Consider the following 8,016-nt stretch of genomic DNA (forward strand, 5'->3'; position numbering starts at 1 on the left):
GCACATTCACAACACCTGATCTCATTTTGAACTTGACGTTTACCCAAATTTGGATTTAGACTTGTTTAAATGGGCCACTGATAATCTCTAATCCGGGGGAAACAGCGTTCATTGCACTCAGCATCTCGTTTTCTTTGTTATTGTTAATAATTATCAATAGTAAACTATCTTTCTTTGGTTTAACTGATACAAGTTGGATCTTCTTATCAATATGTTGATTATTAAAGTAATCTGATAAACTTATATTTTAAATAAATAGTTAAGTATTTCAAGTGTTTTATAATGATGGACACCAAAAAAACACAAAAGTAAACGCGATTGTTCGTTTCATTGACCACGTACTGTTAATGAAAAGAACGACTGGATATTTAAATTAAAAAAAGACACAATGCGTCCAAGTATAACACAGTTTGTTTCATAAGTTATCTGAGCATTAACGCTTACAAGCTTTGGACGATTTATGAAAGTTTAATATATGTTTCAAAGTTATGAATCCGTAAACTGTTCAGAACGAGAACAAATGTTCACAATGGGGTAGAAACGGATGTTCACGTGTTAAACACGGGAGCTTATAGTTTAAACATTGCTTTTTAAACACGTTTATAAACCGAACGTTAAATATAAAAAACCTAAACCTTAATTCATGTTCAAGCGTTAACGGCAATGTACATTCTTGAATGTCTAAAGTGGTCATTTCCTTGACTTTAAGTAATAATATCAACTTCATGTCTGAGAATAAGTCAGACATCGGTTAGTTCGTAATTCAACGAAATTACAAAAACATTGGGTAAAGTATTTTTTACTCAATGATCGTTTACATATTCTTAAAATAAATTCAATTGGACATGTTTTATTTTCACTTCACCATTTACCTCTAGTGTTTTTCCCGTAGCATGCAGGGTTTTAACATGAATACATCCAGTTATTGTAATCAGAAATAATTTGTAACTGGATCAATTACTAGATCAGCTTAGAAAAGCGTCTTAAAGATAGAATGTGTAATTTTCGCTTGTGTCATCGGGAAAACATTGTGGGGGCGATTTCGTTTTGTGACCTAGAAAGGAATCGTTACCAAGGAGAATAGCGTCAGAGAAATTCCATTCCATTTGTCTACTTAAATAAACCTTATATTAATTTAAAGATTAAGTAAACCTACTGAAAGATCTTCGGTCTGAGAATCTCTGTTACGCTTTCACTGATATTACTTTGCTACAAGGACATTACAGACGGTTGATTTTGCCGAAGAAAAACTTACTACGTACTAAATTACATTTTAAGTATGCTTACCATAACCTTCCGTAACCGTGAAAAGTTAATGTTTTCTGACATTCTGACGATTCTTATAATGTACAAAACCTTTTATTATTTCTATTTGATGACATTTGTCATGGCTAAATCAAATAATTGATATATACCATAGCAACGAAACGTTTTACGACATACGTGTAATCCACTCTTTTGCTCTACACCGTGTTCCAGGTTTACATATAAATTAACGTTTTTTCTTGTTTCTTTTATTTTATTTTATATTTCTCTTAGATATTTTCTACTCCTACCCTACATGTAACATAAACTCTTACAGTTCGACTTCTGACCACAATGATTACAGTCGCAACTCAACACAAACGGAGAGGAATATATATAAGTGTCGCATCGACCTTATTTTCCAATCCAAACCACATTTAATTGTGGTATATGTATATTTCGAATAATGTTTACATGTGCGCATGTTTACATGCACTATTTGCTTGAAATAAAGTTTAAACTAAATAATTTATAGAAACGCGTAATGAAAGGATCTTTTAATTGCAATTTGATAGATGTACATTTACTTAGTTTATTAAACATTGGTGCCGCAATTTTGAAAGAACTTGTTTATTCACAAAGTTGCTCATATCATTGTATTATTACAAATTAAAATAATAATCAAGTAACAAGTGAGACCAACAACGAAATAATCCAAATATGTTGTGTAGCGTATAATATTTTGTGCTCGTCTTTACAGAGTAATGAACGAGTTTAAATTTAGTTAAGACAACGATTACAAATAGTTAATATGTCCTTTTTATATCTTGCGATGTTTACTGCTTCAAATCAATGGCCTTGCACAGTTCTTGAACTCCAGGGCCATGTTTTTATAAGAGTATTTGCCACCAACTGGACGCAAATTAAGCTTTTTTTGTTATTTCAAGCGAACAACGATATGGCTATTTGGTCACAAGAAAAAAGCATTCGACCGCTGTCTTTATAATATTTGAGTTGTGTTTCACTTTCGTTACATAGATGAGAAGAGTAGTACGAAACATTTCTTGTACAATTATGATATTCACTTGGCAATATTGATAAGAAATATTCTTTTCCCTCGAGAAAGAGCAAATTAAGGGAAGGCCATAACTCTAAGAAACTATTTCGTATTGCGTTTGATGCATATAATTTAAAACTTGACACACGGAAGTATCATTATCTTTTGTGAGCAATTCATGAAGAAAACTTCCTAATCCGGAATATGTAATTTATTTATTTATTAAATGATATTCTAATGGACCATGTAATCATTTCTCAGTGACTTCCTTATCACGAAGAATGGCACTTGAGTTGTGCATAAAACGGTTGAAAAGAACATAGCGCTTATACTCATAGTCAACATTGATTTCGAAGCTATTGTTTGAAACTGAATTATAGTAAGTGTTTTGCTTGTTTCTATTGATGGATTAACACGCATATGGATATTTAAGTGATTTACTCAATAACAATATATATAAGTAAATCATATAAAGATAAGTAACTATCAGATATGTTCTTTCCGTATTATTTAACGATAGTTAAAATACTTATAAAATGTAATAGAAGTGGCAGATTTAAGCAGTTATAGAAGGTTGTGCTATTGGTGTTAGGTTGTTGCAGTTGATGCACATGACTATCTTATTTAATAACATCTTTGACTACGCAAACTCGGATCATTTGATCAGTTTGCAGTATTTACTTTAGTTTTAAGCTTTGTAATTAAGCAAGCCATCAATGATAATTACGATAAATGATATAATTGCCTTAAAGATTAGTTAGTAGCTCTTAATAATGGCATATGGGACTCATCAAGATCAAATGTATGGTCTTTACTGATAACAACTCCGTCATAAGCACATAAAAGCGTAAATAAATGTACATGTATTGCAAATGCGCGAAATTACTTCGTAGCTGTTATTTGTAGCCTCTTATTCTCAATTCCAGACGATGATGCGTTACCTCATGTGCATGTTAGTCGTTACGTCGCTGCTAAGTCAAGTGGCCGACGGGAATGCAGCCAGGCTATGTGGGAGGCGACGTTGTCCACCGGGTTTCCGGTGTGTTCGCTATGGCAACGTAGGCAGGTGTGATGGTGGGAAACAGTTCATGCACCCGGGAAATACGGGAAATGCGGACGGTTCTGGAAATTAATTAACGGTGTGCGTTTCAAATAAATGGAGTTTCCATCGGATGACCCTTACATCGGTTATGATAACTATAAAACTGTGTCTGGACATTTAAGAAATATGTTGTTATTACGCATATGTTTATTTTAGATGTTGTGTGTTAACAGTTTTCAATTGGAAGAAATGTAGACATTATAGAGAATGAGAGCTGATTTATTGTGTAGACTATTGCCTTGACCTTTTTATTATATATTTATCCCATTTTTACAGCGAAATCGGTTGATTAAAGCCCCGTTTATTAAATTTCATCTATAATCAACGGCAAGGCTATAATCAATGGCACGAAATGACGTCATCAACTGCCGAACCGGGACTACTTTTTCCCACGCACCTCGTCACCTGTGTTTGCCAAGTGCATCAATAATAAAAACAATCTCAAATGTTTGTCAATCTTAATGACCTTAAAACAAAGGAAAGTAGCAAAAAAAAACGTGTTTTTTTGTCATTTATTTTTATTAAAACCTCAAGTATTAGGTAAATTTAACACTATGCAAATAGGTTCTGTTGTTGTTGCTCCCCTTTGAAGAAGTCAGTGCGAGTTGCTCCCCTTTGACCGTAGAAAACAATCGTCTGGACCAAGAAATCCTGTGTTAATTTACAAGCTGTACTCGGATATGCATCCATCTGATTTTTCTTCAAAGCATCTTTTCTACCTGGCAATACGCACAAATGACACTGCATCCCGGTGATTTTTGCGTCAACAATTGGGTGTCAACAAGTTAGGTCAGATGCTGAAGGCCATGGCAAAAGACTCCGGCTTTCTCAAGCACAAGAGAATAACGAACCACTCAGTTCGCAAATTCCTGGTCCAAAAATTTCGAAATACAAATATCCACCCACTGAAACCATGGCAATAACAGGGCACAAAAATGACCAGTCCTTAACCAATTATTCCAACATATCTGTTGAACAGCTGCAAAAGTGTTCATTCTTGCTCAGTCCAGTAAATGTAACAATCCAACAGTTCCTCTTGTACACCTTCACGCACCGAAACTATGGCCGAAATGCAGCCTAGACAACCACTGTCTACCGTCGAACAAGTTGATCTTGATGTTCGCCCCACCCAGTCACTTCACGGTTCACCAGCGTTCGAGCAACTTTGCCTCACAATTCTTTGGTGCCACTTTCAACATTCAAAATGTTAATGTATATAATTAGCTTAAATCCAAGTAATCTTTGTTATTTCGTCACGAAATAACCACATATTATAACAAAGAAGCAAATAATGTGCACCTCGTGATCGACTCGATAGTTTGACATCGAAAGTGAATTGTGTGTGGTGTTAGGCTACGTTGTAAACAAATGTAGTTCCTTGTATATAACAACTTAATGTCATATTGATATCATAAAACTTAAAGATTTGCAATTCAATATGATTAAAATTGTAATTAATAACGCTCGACACTTTGTTACAGAACGATATTCTGATTTAAAAAAATGATTATTTGATCAGCGGTTATTTTTGGAACGCGGAGTAATACACTGACCTTGGTTACACTACAGTCATTATCAAAGTACGACAAACACTCGTGAAAACTTATTTTGTTTAAATAAAAAAAGTTTACTGAATAAAAAGTGGGATAAATAGAATAATAGGTCAGTGTTGATTATAGATCAGGTTTATCATGCTCGGCACGAAAACGAAAAAGCACTCGCCAAGGCTCGTGCTTTTTGTTTTCTAAGCCTCGCATGATAAACCTGATCTATAATCAACACTTACCTATTATTCTCTATATAAAAAATAACCGATCATATTGTAACATGCATATGTAATAAATGTTGGTGTAGCAAGATATTTATATCAGAACAAAGTTATTCTTCGTCATGAATTGTTTAGCAATACCGCTATTCTGATACTTATAATTTTTAGTCGTAAAAGGTTTTTGTTTGCAGTATATCACCAAAGCATGTTGCTGCACGAAGACTTTAACCTTATTACTTTATCGAACACATAGAGGCCAGTCTTTTCTTAAAAAGTAGCTAATTGAGTACAAACTGCATGTCAATACACTGACATACAGTTAACTAACTGGATTCATCCGCGCCATATATTCCTAACATATTTTATTGTAACTATACTCTTATTATTCATATATGAAGCACAGAAACACTTCAGTTTGCTTGCGTTTCGAATGTGACACACGCGTCATTGTTTCCGTTTGCACACAGCTGAATGACGTTAAACGCGCGTAAAGTTATGCAAAATTTGAATTGAGTGGTTCATACATTGGTTTTCGTATATTTGCTCGATTGCGTTCGCTTTTCTTACTTTCTTTTACATGTGTTTGTTGTATATCTAAAATCCTTTTTTATTATGGCATTTACAAAATTATTTATCTACCATCAAAGACTAACTGTCAAAGAACAAGCCCAGTCTCAACCTTTAATCCACACATTCCAAAAAGTTCGTCTAATTGTGGACATGTACCTAAAAGGAATAATTTGTGCGATGTTATCTGAACGAAATGGCGTCCTCATTCGCAAATGGCAATCAATTAAATTCTGCCCCAAATAAAAAAATCGACAACAATAAGTTTAAAACGTAGCACACACCTGGAATAATGAAAATTTATTTTATGCTTTCCGGTGGTTTATAGAGAAATATCAGTGAAATAAAAGTGGTATTTCACTGTTTCAAACAGTGAAACATAACAGTGAAAAATATCGTTATTTTTCACAGTTTCAGTTAGATACTGGAACTACTTCCCCAATAACCCCATGGTGAGCCTCAATTGCAATTTTCATTCAAGGGAGACTAGTCTACTTGAACCTGAAACACATATTTACTTCCCTTAAACATAATTATTTCGTCTGCTGCTTAACTCTTTAACAACAATGGATGAATTGGAAAACAATGAAATAAATCTTCTTTTCTCAAATATCTTTGACTTTGGTGACTTTTTTAATGAAATGAATGAACAAGATGATGACAGCGCTTCAAAATCACAAGAAATAACATCAGCAGCACCAACAGCAGGAGCAGCAACATCAGCCCCACATCCACTGGTAACAGCATCAACACAGGAAGAAAAAGAACAAAACCCAACATTAACACCAACAAGGAATTTCAGATCTGTAAGTGTGGATAGCTTTCTGCTTGAAAACGAAAATTTAAATACAAACAAGAGCGCCGCATGACGGAGCAATATACGCCCGATTCGTGTGCCATTGGAGATGATACACTGATGATTGATGTATTTGTTTTGGAAATAAGCAAAAAAAACAACAACAACTTATATAACTGATATATTCATATATATGCATTGATATCAATAAGTGTACACTTAGTCTCATTTGTTCTCTAAAACATAATATTTAAATCACTAATTGACCCTATGACCTAGTTCTTGACCCGACATGACCCATATTCGAACTTGACCTAGATATCAACTAGATGCAACTACTGACCAAGTTTGGTAAAGATCGGATGAATACAATTTGAATAAGAGTCCGGACAAAGTGGCGCTGTTGAAAATGGACTAATTGACCCTATGACCTAGTTTTTTACCTGGCATGACCCATATTCGAACTTGGCCTAGATATCAACTAGATGCAACTACTGACCAAGTTTGGTGAAGATAAGATTTATACAATTTGAATTAGAGTCCGGACAAAGTAAAATGCACTAATTGACCCTTTGACCTAGTTTTTGACCCAGCATGACCCATATTCGGACTTGACCTAGATATCAACTAGATGCAACTACTGACCAAGTTTGGTGAAGATCGGATGAATACAATTTGAATTAGAGTCCGGACAAAGTGGCGCCGTTGAAAATGCACTAATTGACCCTATGACCTAGTTTTTGACCCGGCATGACCCATATTCGAACTTGGCCTATATATCAACTAGATGCAACTGCTGACCAAGTTTGGTGAAGATCGGATGAATACAATTTGAAATAGAGTCCGGACAAAGTGGCCCCTTTGAAAATGCACTTATTGACCCTATGACCTAGTTTTTGACCCGGCATGACCCATATTCGAACTTGGCCTAGATATCAACTAGATGCAACTGCTGACCAAGTTTGGTGAAGATCGGATGAATACAATTTGAATTAGAGTCCGGACAAAGTGATGCCTTCCGCCCGCCGCCCGCCCGCCAAGGGGTTTCACATAATACGTCCCGTATTTTATACGGACGTATAAAAAGAAAACCGACAATGACATCAGACTTTTCAAAACTTTCCTAAAAAGTCACAAAAATGAGGCAAGAAATATTGAAAATATACCTCCTCATGAATTGAACCCTCTGGTCTGCGAGTTTTTGTTGGGTGTGACTAAAAAAGATGGATCAGAGTATGAACCCACATCTTTGAGGGCATTTTTAAGCTCAATCGACAGGCATTTAAGGCACATGAACTACAAGCACTCTTTGATAAATGACCCTGAATTTGCCAAAGTGAGGGAAGTATTAAAAAGTAAACAAAAAGCTCTGAAAAAAGAAGGTTATGGAAATAAACCGCATCAAGCCCAGGCATTAACAAATGAACATATTGAAGCTATGTACGCAGCTAAAACTCTGGGAGAATCAAGCCCAAGAGCTC

At 35.0% G+C, this 8,016-nt stretch overlaps 1 long non-coding RNA gene across 1 annotated transcript; it reads left to right on the forward strand.

Annotated features, from left to right (window-relative positions):
* Positions 1–2,566: 2,566 nt before the first annotated feature.
* On the forward strand, positions 2,567–3,666 carry LOC127860337 (uncharacterized). The gene is made up of 2 exons (XR_008039712.1): positions 2,567–2,681; positions 3,229–3,666. It is a non-coding gene; the product is annotated as an uncharacterized LOC127860337 (long non-coding RNA).
* Positions 3,667–8,016: the final 4,350 nt, after the last annotated feature.

The sequence above is a fragment of the Dreissena polymorpha genome, chromosome 1 (genome assembly GCF_020536995.1).
Source record: "Dreissena polymorpha isolate Duluth1 chromosome 1, UMN_Dpol_1.0, whole genome shotgun sequence".
In the NCBI taxonomy this organism is placed as follows: Eukaryota; Metazoa; Mollusca; class Bivalvia; order Myida; family Dreissenidae; genus Dreissena; species Dreissena polymorpha.